A 17748-nucleotide genomic window follows, 5' to 3' on the forward strand; every position below is an offset into this window, starting at 1 on the left:
AAACAGATAGTAAAGAAAAAGATGAATCAAATAAACACATAGGAGAAAAGAATCAACAAGAGAGAGGAGAGCTTCGACGATGGAGGATAGGAGTAATCATACTAACTGATCGTGTTGGTTCCTCGAAGAGATGTAGAGGTTCGGCAAGAGACACGATCATTCACCGGGGAAGAGGGCTACTTCGATTTTTGACACAATCTGGTGGACCTGCTTCGGTAAGAGACACCAGTGAGAGAGGAGAGCTTCAGCGAGTTTGGGATAAAACTAACCTGGGGGAGCGAGGTGTCACGATCCGTGCAAAAGGAGTGGAATCCTTAAGGTTTAACTGGAAGGTTCTATATTCTTCATGAAGATTCAAGAAAGCCCGGAAGATTCTAGAAGATTCAAGAGAAACCTAGATTAATGTAGATAGGAATCTTTTTAGAATACCCCATGTAAATATCTTGTACATAACCCTAGAATAATCTAGAACCTTAACTAAATAGGTGACATGTGTACATATCTAGAACTTTGTATTCTTGTGATACATGCCAAGCCCTCTATATAAAGGGGTGGCTCCCTTATTTGTAAATAACCCCATGTAATCCAAGAATTCAAGTAATACAAGCATTCTCCACATTCTCTCAAACTCCCCTACTTCCTACTCTCTTACTCTTAGCTTCCGTATTGTGATAGCTTGTGAGTAAGGCTTACTTAACAAGGGAGGTGCTAACTGCCGCATAGGAGTGTTGGAAAAGTTAGGCCCGTGACAGAGGGGTTAGTTTAATCCTACTTCAGCAAGACTGATTCACTGTATAGGTCAAGTTGTTTCATTCTCAAAATGCTATTACCAAACACCAGACTGGGACACAGTACTATCCTGACCTGTTTAGTCTGTGAAACAAACACAGCCTTAACCTTTTCTAACTTTTTCAACCTTTTCATACAGCATTCAGCACCTTCTTTTACCAATGTGCAATGGGTGACATGGAGCTCCTATTGTGTCTAATCAAGTGTGGTCCATTAAATGTGTGCACTCAACACGGCACGTTTTAAATAATGTGGTGCCCTTGTTTCCAATTTTAATGTAATGTGCTTGTACAGTGTTTGTTTTTACTTAATCCATTTTTACACCTCTCCTCTCAACTATCCCAAGCCACCAGCTTATTGACTCCCAAAGCTTTTGCCAAAGCTGAGGGCATTTTTGCAAACTTCTTCAATGATTGAATTGACATCATACATTAATTTTTCAAAGTTTACAAGAAACATATTTTGTAAATTTGGTTCACAATTTGATGCAACTTTCTGCCACCAGATTATTTATGACAACATGTCATTGTATCTGTTTGTATGGAGTGTAACTTTAACTTTGTTGAGCCCAATCGGTGCCATAGAAATTTTTAGTTCAGAAAATCACTAGATTATTTTGTTTTCAAGACACATTAACTGTGAACTAGAAATTTTAAAGTATGATGCGGAGTTTGACATTTCAAACATTGGATTTGAATTTTCAAAGTAAATGTAACAGATAGAATGTTGTAAACATTAGAGAAATTATGATAATTAAATATTGGAGTGGACCTCATCAGATACTATAAATTAATGAAAATAATTAGAAGGATATCTCTTTTCTTTCATTCTCAATCATGACTCATAAGTTCTACAGTATGCATGTTATTATCTTAATTAACAAAATCTTGAAATAGACTTCTGGGTTGATTTTGTTAAGTAACTAGTTTTGTTATACATGTTATGTACAGGTCTAGGAGATATATATTGTTATTGTTAATATTTATCTTAGCTATTGTAACTTATAGCTTTCTTTAGCTTATCCTTTTACTGTAAACTTATATTTAATAGTGGCTTTATGACAATAATATATAACTTTTCCAATCATTTGTTCTCTCTTTTATGGTTTTAAAGCGCCTAAAAAAAAAAATTCGATCCTTCTCATGACTTCCTTACCTTCCACGCCAATTTCTACTGACCCAACATCCATGGTTACTCCTTCTAATCAACCATCTCTCTCAAGTCATACTCTTGTGGTTATCAATGTGGCAACATAGGTCCTTCTCAAACTCACTGACAGCACCTATTTTCCATGGTGTAAGCAGTTTGATGTGCTTCTCACAGGCTATGATCTCTATAGTTTCGTCAATGACAATCTTCCATGTCTGCTGCAGACTCTCTCAGATCAGTCTCCAAACCCTGACTATTCATTTCGGATCTGCCAGGACTCTCGTCTACTTGGTACGCTGCTAGCTTTTCTCTCTTCTGAAGTTCATCATATTGTTGCCACATCTAAAACATCTAAAGATGCGTGGGATTGACTTGCATTCGCTTTTGCAAAACCATCCTGCTCTTGGCTGCTGCAAATCAGAGAAAGGCTTATTAAAGCACAAGCTAATCGCTTTGTCTTCGAGTATCTTAATGATGTTAAAAGTGCAGCAGATGAACTCAGCCTCTTAGATCACCCGGTGAGTGAAGATGATCTTACTTTATATATTCTTAATGGTTTATCCATTGCCTTTGAAACCATTTCTACAACATTCCGTACACGAGATTCTTCTATTAGTTTTGAAGAATCACATGAGAAATTAACAGAGCATGAAAATTATATTAAAAGGACAGACATACAGCCTCCAGACACCATGATTACTGCTCAACGTATGCCTCCATCTAAAACTTCTGCTCCATAGGTTGGGTCTCCCAGACAATATAGACCTCCTCGTGCATCTGTTGTTCCTCAACGTCGCCCTGTGTCACCTTCTCTCCCTCCAATTACAAGGGTCGCTGTCAGCTGTGTGCAACCCATGGACATTCTGTACAATTTTTTCCTCTATTCAAACATCAATGGACATTCACACCTAAGCAGCAAGTACCTTTTACTCTCAATCAATTTGGTCCTCATGCTTTTCATTCAACATTTGTTCTGGATCCTGCTCCTAACAGTCCGACTCAACCTTGGCTATTGGACACAGGTGCATCGCATCACATAGCGCAAGATTTTCAAACTTTATATCTTCATTCTGACTATGATGGCACCAAAGAGATTTCGATTGATAATGGTAATAGATTGGGTATCACACATACTGGCTCTACCTCTTTAGCCTCTCCCTCTAAAATCTTTTCTCTTACTAATATCTTATGTGTTCCTGCCATAACACGAAATTTACTTTCTGTTTCAAAACTTTGTCAACCAATAATACCTCTATTGAATTCTTTCCTACTTATTTTGTTGTGAAGGGTCTCTAGATAGGTACTCATCTTCTCAAAGGGCCGCTTAGATATGGAGTTTATGAATGGCCAAGCCCTCCTCATTGCTTTCATCCAACACATACTGCCTATATAAGTATCAATACCAGTCTTCAACAGTGGCATCAAAGGCTTGGTTATCCTGCTCTCAAACTCTCCATCATATCATCCACAAGTATTCTCTACCTGTCTCCAACAATGCTTAATTTATTTGTTCATCATGTTTTTGCAATAAATCCCATCGTCTTCCTTTTGGTCTATCTTTCCTTTTCTAGTTCAAAACCTTTGGGATTAGTATATTTTGATGTTTTAGGACCATCATCTGTTCCCTCTTACAATGGTTTTAGATTTTATGTCATTTTTGTGGATCATTTTTCTAGTACACATGGTTATTTCCTGTTATGCACAAATTTGATGTGCCCTCTGTTTTTATTAAATTTAAAACTATTGTGGAAAAATATTTTCAATTGCCATTAATTTCCTTTTACTCAGATAATGATGGTGAATTTATTAAATATAAATTTTTTTTGAAATCAATGGAATAAGTCATTTTTTGACCGTACCACACACTCCACAACAAAATGAATATGCAAAACATAGGCATAGGCACATACGTGAAACTGGCATGTCCTTATTATCTCAAGCTAATATTCCTATAGAATTTTGGTCATTTTCCTTTCAAACCGCCTCTTATTTAATTAACTGACTAACTACACCAACTTTAGGAAATAAATCAACTTTTGAAATTATTTTTCAAAAATCACCAAATTTTATTTCTATCAGAACGTTTGGCTATTTATGTTTTCCCTAGCTCAAGCCTTACACAAAATCCAAACTTGAACTTCTCTCTCGTCCATGTGTGTATCTTGGCCCATTATCTAATCAAAGTGGATATAAATGTTTGGATGTCATGACAAATAAACTTTATTCTTCTGGTCATGTGACCTTTGTAGAAAATGAATTTTTTTTTTATGCAAAAAGCAAAGGTCAATAATTCAACTCTACCTACTCCCACTAAGTTTCCTTTTATACAAAAAGAAAAGGTCAATAATTCAACTCTACCTACTCCCACTAATTTTCCTTTTATGCAAAAAGAAAAGGTGAATAATTCATCCCTAACTCCTCCCACTTACATTCAATCACATCCTCACACCTCCACTCATACATTAATTCCTTTCCAATCTTCACGTGTCCCAATACACTCTATATCCACCTCACCACACAATTTATCTCCTACACAAAATCTTTCTCCTATGTCAGCTTTATCTCTAAACTCACCTGCCCTGTCTCCTAGCAATGGAAAAATAAGTATGCCACCTTCACTCGTGCCTTCATCTACTCCATTCTCAAGTGACTCATGGTGAGAAGAGAGCACTGCTGCATGGGACTCTCTTGCAGCTTCACCAACTTCTTCAGTTCCCTTCCCTCCATCAAATACTCGCACACGCAGTGCGCACGAGATCATTAAATCAAATATTCAAGCCTAAACTACTCACTACAAGAAAATGGTCTTTTACTGACGAAAAATAATATTGTCACAAAAGACACATTTACCAACAAAAAAAGTATTTCTTGGTAAACATTAGACTTTTGGCAATGAAAAAAATTCGTCGACAAATGATATATTATGGCATTTACCGACCAAATTGAAATTAGTTGGCAAAAATTATATCTCTTAACGGCAAACACCACAATATTGTCGGTAAAAGATAAAATCCCAAAATGTATATGACAGCCCAGACCATCCGCGTCCGATATTGTCTTCTTTGGGCTTGGGGAATTCTCTTACAACCCAGCCCTCAAGGTTTTGTCAAAACGCGTCGTACGGGAAAGGCATCCACACCCATTTATATGGCATGCTTCGTTCCCCTTTCCAACCAATGTGGGATCTCACAATCCTTCCCCCTTGGGCCCAGCGTCCTCGCTGGCACACCGATCCGGGTACTGGCTCTGATACCACCTGTGACAGCCCAAACCACCCACGTCCGATAATGTCCTCTTTGGGCCTGGGGAATCCTCTTACAATTCAGCCCTCAAGGTTTTGTCAAAACGCGTTGTAGTGGTGAGGGGGAATCCTCTTCCAGCCCCTCCTTGCCAGTCCCACTGGCCTAGACCTCCCAGGCCCAACTGAGATATATTGTGAGATCCCACATCGGTTGGAAAGAGGAACGAAGTATGCCATATAAGTGAGTGTGGATACCTTTCCCGTACGATGCATTTTGACAAAACCTTGAGGGCTGGGTTGTAAGAGGATTTTTCAGGCCCAAAGAGGACAATATCAGACCCGAGTGGTCTGGGCTGTCACAGATGGTATCAGAGCCAGTACCCGGATCGGTGTGCTAGTGAGGACGCTAAGCCTCAAGGGGGGAGGATTGTGAGATCCCACATCGGTTGGAAAGGGGAACGAAGTATGCCATATAAGTGGTGTGGATACCTTTCCCATACGACGTGTTCCCATGAGGGGAAGTAAAACCGTGCGGGCTGGGCTCAAATCGGATAATATCGTAATTGGGCCTGGGAAGCCCGTGCCAGTGGGACTGATAGGTAGGGGTTGTAAGAGGATTCCCCCTAACCATTACGATGCGTTTTGGCAAAACCTTAAGGGCTGGGTTGTAAAAGGATTCCCCAGGCCCAAAGAGGACAATATCGGACGCGGGTAGTCTGGGCTGTAACAGATGCTATCAGAGCCAGTACCCGGATCAGTGTGCCAGCGAGGACGTTGGGCTCCAAGGGGAAGGATTGTGAAATCGCACATCGGTTGGAAAGAGAAACGAAGCATGCCATATAAGTGGGTGTGGATACCTTTCCCGTACGACACGTTTTGACAAAACTTTGAGGGCTAGGTTGTAAGAGGATTCTCCAGACCCAAAGAGGTCAATATTGGACACGGATGGTCTGAGCTGTCACATGTATAGTTTTGAATTATTATTATTATTATTCCTTAACAAATCTATGTATCTTATTTTTTGGTAATTAATATAAATTATTTTTTATCGTAATTCACATTTAATTTGTCACCTTCTATGTACCTTACTGTTTGTGTGATGGGACAAACTTTTACCAGCAAAATTAAAAATTTCCTTGGCAAATGTCACTTTTGCCAATGAAATTTAATGGTTTTGTTGGCAAAAGTTGGGCATTTTTATTTCAAAAAATGTAGTTTGAGAAAAATCTTATATATTTAATTATTTCATCTTCTACACATGGTTTTTTTGACATATATGTACAAAATTTTTATGCTAAAAACAAATTCAATCCAATATTTATTAGCTAATATTATAATTATATATAACTACACACACACACACACACACACACACACACACACACACACACACACACACACACTCACATATATATTTATTATTATTATTAGTAGTAGTGTTTTAGAGTTTGTAAGATACAAATTAAATTAAAGAGTATACATGTAAGTTAGTTTATACCTTAACTTAAAAATAATTGTTACATTCTAAAGACTTTATTTTTTTATTGGTAATGGAATAAACATTTGGGAAAAACGTAGTTTTTGGAAAAAATTTCATATATTTCTTTTTTCTATTTCCGGTTTGGGTTTTTTATGACATGAATATGTAAATGATTTATGTTAAAAAAATTAAATGTGCTACTTAGCAGTTAGTATTATAATTATATAAAACCATTTATATAGTATTGATATTATTGTTTTTATTAGTAGTAGTATTATTTCATAATTCGTAAGATATAAATTGAATTGATCCAACATTTATATAAGTTACATTTTACCTTAGTTTACAATTAATTTTGCATTCTATGTTACATTCTAAAGGTGAAGAGCACATATATTTATTACATTTGATATATTAAATATTAATAAACATTTGTTGATGGCATTTATATTTTATTTACGTAGTAAAGGTGTTGCTTTTTTATTCCTTTGGATGTATTTATAAAAGACTGAGCAGGGAAAAATACTATTCAACTTTTGCCGACGAAATATATTGTCCTCGGAAAAATTAGTATTGCCGAACAAACTAATAAAATTGACGGTAAATAGTTGGAACTTTGGCGAGAATTTTGACAATTCGTCGGCAATAGTGAAACACTTTGGCGCCCCATATCCCGCCACACGGTCCCGCCAGTCTTGAAATGAAAAAAAAAAAAAAAAAAAAAAAAAAAAAAAAAAAAACAACAACAACAACAACTAATGAGTCCATTATTTTTCCCTCTATATCCGTTGCATCTCCTTCTCCTTACTCTTTTTTTTTTTTTTTTTTGTTTTTTGTTTTCTTCTGTCAAGATCCTCCACCGCAAACCGAATTTCGTCCTTCAAAAATTGGGTCCAAGCAAGTCAAAACAGTCGCTTTGAAGCAAGTCAAAATGGGGTTTTTATTGAAGCAAACCCCCCCTTTTTTTTTTTTTTTTTTTTTTTTTTCTTTTTTCCTCCTCTTTGAATTTCTCTTTGATTTTTTTTTTTTTTTTGCAGGCGCTGGTCGCCGGTTGTTGCTGTTCTGGTCGCCGATCTGGTTGTTGACATTCTGCAGGTCGGTGTTGTTCTGTATTTTCATCATTGTTTTTTCAAAAGTGTCCACCCAATTTTGGGTTTTTGGAATTTTGGGTGCCTTTCTTTCTTTTTTGCTGAATATTTTATGAATAGCTTTTGATTTCTTCTGGGTTTGCGTAATATTTGCAGATAATACTTCGGTCTGCGAATTTCTATTGTTTATTTGTTTAATTTGTTTATCATAATATATATTTGGTTCAAAAGGAGGTTTGGCACTGAAAAGCGTTTGATTGGTAATTGAAGGTTGGAGTTTCAATTCAGTCAGGTTAGTCATTTCTTCAAAATATAATTTTATTTTATATATATATATATATATATATATATTTTTTTTTTTAGCTAATTTCGGTTTTCAGTAGATCTTTAGCATATACAGATGTTAGTGTATTGTACAATTTAAGTACATTACTCTTTTTGATATCTTCATGTCTACTAGTGAGGTACCTCTCTGCTTGCGGTACATTCTATTACATCCTTTCATAGTTTTAAGAAAGCTTTCTTTATTTGGGTGCAACTTTGTGTTCGCTGTATAACTTTCTTTATTTGGGTGCAACTTTGTGTTCGCTGTATAACCAACTCTGTATAACCACATAAGAAAGCTTTCATATTTTTTATATCTGTATAACCAACTCTGCATATAGATGTGATGTTGATATTGGTGGTAAAGGCTTTATTTTTCTTTCTGCAGAATCTAGTGGTGTTAGAATACGTTGGGGCTTTAGTCTCTTGATATATATAAGTCTAAAGCTCCGGTGGAAGTTTATGCACAAGTAGTATCTCGGTTGTGGCTGTTGTTGGTAGCTGGCTAGTGTCACATGTGATGAAGTTGGAAGAGTTATGTTGTTTAGAGAGAGTGAGTTGTAGTTGCTTGACTTGTTTTTATGTATAAGATATTATAATTCCATATTATCTATAAAAAAAAAATGCTACCTTGTTGATCAGCTATTAAATTTTGCATGGTCCAACACCAGTATTTTCAGCTGATGATAATCGTGTATATGTCATAATAAATGAATACCATCCATTAGGAGAATAAAATATCAAATATAGTGACATATAACAAAAATACATAATAATAAAGCACATTAATATACATACATCTAATCATTAGGTAATTGACTTAACATTCAAATTCAAATCCACATTTTGCCAGTGCAAGAAACATTAAGAATTGCTCTTATCTGTTAACTACTGAAGAATAGAGATATAGATTACATGATTAATTTCATGGTCAAAATTTTTCTTTTTTCCCTTTTTTTTTTTTTTTTTTTTTTTTTTTTAAAGTAACAACATTAAACCTATTCAATCAAATAGAAACAGAGGAATTTAGTGGATCTTAGAAAAACTTTGTCTTATGCGGATCAATGTGTGGTTATATATATACACATATACATATATATATATATATATATATATATATATATGTTAACTTGCAAAGATAAAGCCAAAAGAGAAAGTCCCTTTGTTTATCCCTTGTAATATCATTTTCCTGATAACTTTAATCCACCATTCTGTCCTTAACTTCATTAGTCTAAACAAATACAAAGTTAAGGCCTAAAATAAAGTTTAATTATGGATAAGTACCATGGTATGATACAGAGTTGAGGTTAATTCCGGTTTAAATCAAGGCTAAATAAGTGTTCTAAGAAAACCTATGTATATAGACTTAATAAACCTTGTCGGCTACTTTTTTGGCGGTATTAATGTGTCACAAGAATCTATGTAACCCAACAAATTTTCTTAAGTCTAATATGGCATCAAGTATTTATACAGAAATATATACTTATTGGCAAATGTACTTGTTATCAGTAAAATGGATTCTGCCATCTGACACTACTAAGAAGCAGATCCATGTTTTGGCACCTTTAAAGAGTCACGATGGTACTATGGTATATGTAGATTTAGACAACCTACATTGGTTCAAAGTTATAAAGAGCTTTCATACTAATCAACTGAGATTTGACAAGCTCCTTTTCTACATGTAATTCACTATGTCAATCTCATACATATGCATTGTAAAACGTATGATGGGCATTTATTTGAGATAAAGGGGTCTTGGTGGCTTCTTCATGTTGTTGGTGTTGGTTCTCCGATATATATATATATATATATATATATATATAATTTATATTCAGCTTGTTCTCCTGTTGCCATATGATTGGCTAATTCCTCTATTGAGATTTTTTTACTTGATCATAAAATGTCAAAGCTAATTCCCAATTTTATGTAAGGTGCCTTTGTTGCAATATGCACCGGCATCATGCAGTTTGTTAGCATTTGTTTGATGGAACCACTAACATAGGAATTATATTTTTTTCAGTTGGTTAAGCATAAAAGCACCGAAGAAGTGGTTGTGGAAGTAATTGTATTGGAATACATTTTGATTCAAGATTGCCGCAATTTAAGAATTGTTCATAGCAATGTAACTATCTGTTATATTAGTGTTAGAAAGGGAAAAGTGGAAATGTGGATTGTTTTAGTAGCTAGATGTCACTATATTTTTAAAAGCTTAAATAAAAATAGGATTATAATCCTCCTGAGTCATCCTTCACCATCCTTAAGGGACATGTTTGTTCTCATACTTTTTTTTTTTTTAATTTGTTTATTTATTTTTATCTCTTTCTTCCCTTTTTGGTGCACTTTGTTTTTTTCGTCTATGTGACAAAGGAGGCAATTTTCTGGGTGGATCATAATGACCGGTTGTGGGTGTGTTTTTTTGAGCTTCTCAACAAATATTTTTAAGGTTTCTGAAAATATTATCATGTGTACATAAAAACATTGATCTTATGGTGGTATACCTCATGGTAACCATGATTTTGGTGAGAATGTGGATAAGGTCCTGCCAAAACTTTACCATTTTAACTATACCATAATAATCATATTACCCCATTTCCACCTTTCTTCAAGTCAAAAGTCAGGTTGTCTACTCTCCTCTTTTTTAATGCTTCTATCCTGAAGCACCATATGGTAGGCAGATCCTTGTTTTAAGGACTTATGTTACTAAATGTTGGAGACCTACAAAGCCACTGAATCTCACTCATTCTCTACTCTGTTCTCTCTGTTGCATTTTGTGGTGTGTTGAAGACAAAGAGAAAACTAGTGCTGCTTACTTTGTGAAGTGTAGTGCTACTTGATTAGTTGACACGTGGAGCTCCTTATTCTGTTTAGTTCTTTGTCATTATCATGCTTGATTATTGGATTGTTTCTTATTCTGCCTCTTTGTTTTTTTCTCCTGCTGCTGGTACTATTTTCTCTCTACTTATGTTGTCTGCCATTTTCCACTGCTGTCATTGTGCATGCTACTGTCTATTACCGTCATTTCTCTCTACTACTGTCATTTCTTTCTCTATCACTCTATTAAAATTTAAAAAATATATATATATATATATATTTGGAAAAGCCTTTGTCGACAAAAGCATTGTTGGTAAAAAATATATATATACCATCGAAAATTTTATCATGAAAAGGCATTTACAATCAAAGCACTTTCGTCACTAAAACAGCCTTTTCGGATGAATTGCATTCTTGATGGAAATTTAATTATTTCCGACCAAAACAGTTTTGTTGCTAAAAACTTTTGCCGATGTATCTTATTTGTCGCTAAAATCACCATTGCCAACGAATAAATTTTGATGGAAAACTTATTGTCGCCCACTAAATTGTTTTGTTGCTAAAATTTCTTTGTCGATGAATTGTATTTTGTCCGCAAATTATGTATTGCTGACAAAATAATTTCGTTGCTAGTTATATTTTCACCATTATAAAAATACTTTTCCATATGCTATATCTTGTCGCCAAAACCTTTTATCGACAATTTTACATTCGATAGAAATAGTTTTTGGCAAGAAAAATAAATTTTTGTCGGCAAAAGTTTTAGCCGGTAAAAATTAAAAATTCTGCGGTAAATACAATTGCAAAGGAGGCATAGGCGACGACATGGGCGATGAATTTATTTTTGTCGATAAAACATTTATCGATGAATTTTGTATTTTTGCCGGCAATATTGTTTTGTCAGTAAAAGACAAATTTCTTGTAGTGGCTACCTGATTTTTATGCTGCTTCCATAACCACCATCAGTGAGCTGAAAACAGCAAAACAAGCTTTGGAAATTCCTACTTGGAGAGATGCCATGAACAATGAATATCAAGCCTTGCTCAAGAACAATACCTGGATGCTTGTTCCACTTGCCTCTATTCAAAATCTAATCGACTGTAAGTGGGTTTTCCACACAAAATAGAACTCTGATGGTTCTTTTCAGAAACACAAGGCTTGTCTCGTTGCCAAAGGCTTTCATTAACAATCATGGATTGATTATTTCGACGCCTTCAGTTCTGTTGTAAAGCCCGCTACAGTACGCACTATCATCTACCTTGTACTCTCCCATAATTGACCCCTTTAGCAACTTGATATTAATAACGCCTTTCTCAATGTTGTACTTCAAGAAAAAGGTGTTCATGACTCAACCCACTGGGTTTATTGATCAGTCCAAGCCTAACCATGTATGCCAGCTAAACAAAGCTATCTATAGCCTTAAACAGGCTCCCCGTGCATGGTATATGGGCCTCAAGGAGTTTCTCATTAAATTTGGTTTCAAAAACTCTTATGAAGATACCTCTCTATTTATCTATCGCAACTAAAGACTCATTCTCTATTTACTTGTTTATGTTGATGACATAATTTTGACAGAAAACAACTAAAACTTTTCTTTTTGACTTTGTTAAGGCTTTGTCAAATAAGTTCTCTCTTAAAGATCTTGGGTCCTTGCATTCTTTTCTTGGGATTTAAGGTCTTCCCATTTCTATAGGAGTCGTCTTATCAAAACGGAAATATATAACTGATCTCTTGGTTTTTATGAAAATGCTTAACTCCAAACCATATTTGACTCCTATGGCTGTGAAAACTAGCTTATCTGTTCATGATGGCAAGTTGCTTGACTCTCCAACTGAGTACTGGAAACTTATTGGTTTCTTACAATATTTGTTGATAACAAGGCCGGACATTGCATATAGTGTTAATAAACTATCACAGTTTATGGGCTGTCCAACTCAAGTTCATTGGGCTGGGGCTAAATGTCTTCTCCGTTATCTCAATGGAACTCAATATCATGGCTTAGTACTTCATAAAAATTCTCATCTGAATCTTCATGCGTTCTCCGATGCTGATTGGGCCGGCAACAAAGACGACAGCACATCAACCACGGCATATATAGTGTTTCTCAGAAAGAACCCGATTTCATGGTCCTCAAAGAAGCAAAAAGCAGTTTCTCGGTCGCCCACTGAAGCAGAGGATCGATCCGCTGCTCACACTGTTTCTGAACTTCGCTGGCTTGATTCTCTCCTTCATGAGCTTGGTGTCAACTCCAGCATTGTTCCCACAAGCTATTGTGACAACTTAAGTGCTACCTATGTGTGTGCAAACTCCAAGCTTCATCACGCATGAAACATGTTCGTATAGATTTCTATTTTGTATGTGATCAAGTTGAAGGAGTCTTCGTGTTTTGCATGTTTCGAGTACTGATCAACTTGCAGACCTACTTATGAAGCCTCTAAGCACAAGGTAGTTTCTATCTTTCGTTCCAAAATCTGTGTTCTTCTAGGATCACATATTTTGCGGGGGATGTTAAGTAACTAGTTTTGTTATATAAGTTATGTACAGGTCTAGGAGATATATATTGTTACTGTTAATATTTATCCTACCAGTTGTAACATAATAGGTTTCTTTAGCTTCTCCTCTTATATAAACTTGTATAAAACAGTGGCTTCATGACAATAATATATAACTTTTCCAATCATCTGTTCTCTCTTTTAGATTTCTCATTAGTATTTCCTCTCAAATATAACTGCAAACATTTCACATTAATGGATGATCATCTGCGTTTATCATGATCAGTACACTAATTTTATTATATAGCTCTAGTGTTATTGTTTTGCTAATGGCTAAACTTTCTATGATGGATGTCGGAATAATGGTCAACTAGAAAATCATGACCAAGGAGGAGATGGAATTTTGTAAATTGTAATGCAGTGATGGCTTCTTAACATTTTATGTCAATACCCCAATTCTCCTGTGCTAGATTTGATAAGATTAATTAACAATTTTGTTTTGCTTGGAATGCAGGTTATGTAGGTAAAGTCGTAAACCAACAATAATTTTCCTGTCTTTGCTTTGTTATGTAAAGGATTTCAACCATAGTCAATCATACCACTAGGAATTTCCCATGTTAATTTGACAAATGTATTCTGAATACCAATAATTTTCCATGCTTATTATTATGATAATTGTTATTTATAAAAGGATTGTTACTATTATTATCTAGAAATCAACAATTTCGAATCCTTACCCAAGAGGATATGTGGAATTGGTATATTGTTATATACGTACACCTACAAAAATGCAACCAAAAATATCATCTTCTAAATATATATAGTAACCGTGAACTAAAATTTTCTTGAAACAATGTAACTTTAAAAAAAAAAAAAAAAAAAGGGCTAAAATCAAATAATGTAACCTGTTCCTGTTTACTTACATGCCAAAAGATGTGTATAACAATTTTGATAGTATTCTACCATTAAAAATTTAGTATTGAAGAGGGAAGGATCAGAACAGACAGTGAAGTCCATATCATTCGTGTTGTTGTCAAAAGGGGGAAAAAAAGAAAAAAAGGTAGTTGTGGCAAACCTACAATCCAAAAGATTAAAAAATAAAAAAAAAATAAAAAAAAAAAGTTGTGGCAAACCTACGATCCAAAAGATTTTACGTGATTAAAAATCAAAGATTTGAATTGGAGCATTAATTTTTGTTAAAAAAAAAAATACCCATTAATACTTTAATGTTTGAACAAATATTAAATCCATAGCCAGTTTAGTATAGAGATACCCTATGATTAAAGATTTAAAAAAAATAAAATAAAATTAATGATATGAACATCTTCATGGTCGGGACAAAAACTGACTGCGTAATATTATATATTATAAATTGAAAAAAACAAATAAATTTAAAACAAACAAATTGAAAAAACAAATATTAAGTATAGAAAATAAAAATTGAGGAAAAAAACGCCACCTAATTAGAAGAGTAAGTTGGTGTGCTTCGAAAAGTATAAATAACAACAGCCAGAGCGGCCGAATATAGAAAACATTGAGAGAGAAGTGCCTTGTATGTTGCTCTTGGTCCTAGTCTTGGTCTTGGTGTGGGTTCCACTTCTACATCTGCCGTCATCACCTGCGATGGCTTTACGGGATTAGGAACAATCCAACAAGTGTTTGCCGTTGTCACATACAAATCAATAGGTTGAGGAAAACGCTTCGCAACTTTTTCTTCCAACTTATATACTCCAGCATTCAAGGTCTCTTCTGGCCTACATAAGCTGCTATAGATAATTGTTTCAGATTTTTCTTTCACCTTCGGCATTGAGGTCGAGGGTATGAAGTATATTGAATTCCCCTGCAAGTTCAAACAATTTCGAGCTGAAATCGAAATGCTCGATCCGTCTCTGTTTAAAAACAGAAGTCGATCTCCCAAACTTTCAAGCTTTTCCCAGTTTTCCCCACTATAATCTAGCTTGTACACATAAAAGTGGAGTTGGTGCTTGTGGTTATTAGGTGGCATATCCACAATAGCCAGTATCACAAGCAGAACATCTTCCATTGACTCCACCAAGTGGTACAACTTTGTTAATATCTTAATGTTGATAGGAAGATGATTTAAAATGCACAACAAGGATGCAACTTTGGTGGGAGAGTGATAATTTTCAAGGTCCCAAACCTCAACCGAGCCTCCATAGGTTAGGCTTATTGCGTAGAGCTTATCATTATGCCATAAGATATCCTGATATTTTTTGAGACACCCAAATTGAGTCCATGTACTAGGGATATTATGCACGTAGATTGCAAGTCCAGAGGTAAATGAAACTACAATGCTCCAGTTTTTGGTACTGGAGGGATCAGATAAGAGGATGGCTTTCGAAATTGGACATGGGAAAACAACATTATCCATATCAACATGAACATCAATGGGTGGGAGTAGAATTTGAAGTCTTGAACAAGGATTGAAGAGACATGGGTTGTTAAATGTATGATGGTAGAGTACCAACCAACCTTGTGACGATGGAGGATGGTTTCTGAACATGTTGTTGAACCTGTATATCTTTTGATCCTCAGGACTGAAGAGGCTGCACTAACCCGCGGTATCACTCAGATTGGTAGGAAGCATGAGCCATGGAGCAGTAGAGTATGAAAAAGAAGAGATAAAGGAGTGTGCAGCCTTGCACCATAAGCTACATACTGCCTTGAACCGTATCATGTCCCTAACCGAAACTGCAATCTTTTGGATGATTAATTCAATGGCTTTGGGGGGAAGATCCAACCAATTTGGTTGTTGTGTAGAGCTCGGCAAGGCCATTGTTGCTTCAGTTTGAGTTTCCATTGAATGAATGCTAGGGTCTTTCTTTTTTTCTTCTAGGGTATGATGGAATCGAGTTTTATTAAAAGGAAATATTAATGGCCAATTACTATGGGGCTATCCCGCTGATTGATTGATTGATTTTATAATGTAAGGTTACCATATCTTTTTCTTTTTTTCTTTTTTCTTTTTTCTTTTCTTCTTCTTCTTCTTCTTCTTCTTCATCTTCTTCTTTTTTTTTTTTTTTTTTTCTTTTTTTTGTGAAAAGAGGTTACCATATCCTTATATTATTCTTCGTTTTTTGGGGGAAATTTATATCCTTATATGATTAGGACTGCTTATCTTTCATATTATACATTGTTTTTTTTTTTCTTTAAAAAAGGAAAAAAAAAAAAAAAAAAGAAACACTTACGCTCCTACTTGAATTAAATCTCTTATATATAAAATAAAATTATCAATATTACTTAATTAAAATGGAAGAAAAACAGAGCATCCAAGCCCTATTGTTATATGTTTGCTTACTTTTGTTTTATTCAAAGTTATTATTATTTTTATCTTGACAAGTTAAGAATTTAAGGTATAAATTTGATGAATGTAGCATAATAACTTTATTTCTCTCTATTAGAATTAATATATACTCAAACCCGCGCATTAGAAATGGAATTAGCATATAGATATAAGCCGACTCTTTATAAATTGCCCTTGCAAATTGCCCCTTGTTGAAATTTCTTGATCCGCATCCAAGAATGCTAGGTTTGAATGATGTTATCGAGTTTTATTAGCAAAATATTTTTCGAGTATCCAACTGTAAAGCAAATTAGCAAACCAACACTGGTTACTGAGAGACGGAGGAAAATGCAACAATGGAAGTCTTTGGATCTCATTCACTTCCTTACCTCTTTCTTATATCACTGGTTATTGTTTGCTTAGTTCACTAGTAGACCAGCTGTGAAATGCTTTGTTTGTTGGAATAATATGTGGCTATTATCTGGTATCATTTATGTGAATTGTTTAATTTAGTAGTAGCTTTACTTTTGGTTGTGTCTTAGTTTTTTTTTATGTTTCTAATGCATAATCAGGCCGCTAGGCAACTGAAAATTTTTAAGAGGTAGGAGTAAATCATGGCCCAACACAGACTCACTGGGGGTTGTCCTAGCAATTGCTCAACATCATAATGCAGTCAGTGGTACAGAGAAGCAGCATATGGCTAATGATTATGCAAAACGATTGTCGACAGGCTACATGGAGGTGTTATTAACGTACGTGACAATCAGCTTTCAGTTCTTCAATTTGATTCCAAGTGTCAGCAATTTGTTTAATAAACAGTTACCAAATTTTGCTTTCAAAGTAGCAAACCCACTGCTGGAATTGTGAAATGACAAAGGCCTTTCTACAATAAGGGATTCCTCAAAAAACAAGCACTAGATGGCCAAGTTAATGGCAGCAAACAGAATGAATTGGTATTTCATATTTGAGAATCCTCATTTTTTTGATATGCAATCTTTCTTTGGTTTTCATATACAATTTTTCTTTGGTTAGGTTATACTTTGAGTGGTGTACTATGCTGTACTTGTCAA

General features: G+C 35.0%; 1 long non-coding RNA gene across 2 annotated transcripts; it reads left to right on the plus strand.

The window, feature by feature from the left end:
* The first annotated feature begins 7182 nt into the window (after positions 1 to 7182).
* LOC112492617 (uncharacterized) lies at positions 7183 to 10312 on the plus strand. 2 transcript variants are annotated; one of them, XR_007243161.2, is made up of 5 exons: positions 7183 to 7595; positions 7697 to 7754; positions 7904 to 8039; positions 8460 to 8624; positions 10092 to 10312. It is a non-coding gene; the product is annotated as an uncharacterized LOC112492617 (long non-coding RNA). The 2 variants fall into 2 exon arrangements; XR_007243160.2 differs by lacking the exon at positions 10092 to 10312 and having other exon boundaries at positions 8460 to 8709.
* Positions 10313 to 17748: the final 7436 nt, after the last annotated feature.

Source organism: Ziziphus jujuba, chromosome 9 (assembly GCF_031755915.1).
Source record: "Ziziphus jujuba cultivar Dongzao chromosome 9, ASM3175591v1".
Lineage (NCBI taxonomy): Eukaryota > Viridiplantae > Streptophyta > Magnoliopsida > Rosales > Rhamnaceae > Ziziphus > Ziziphus jujuba.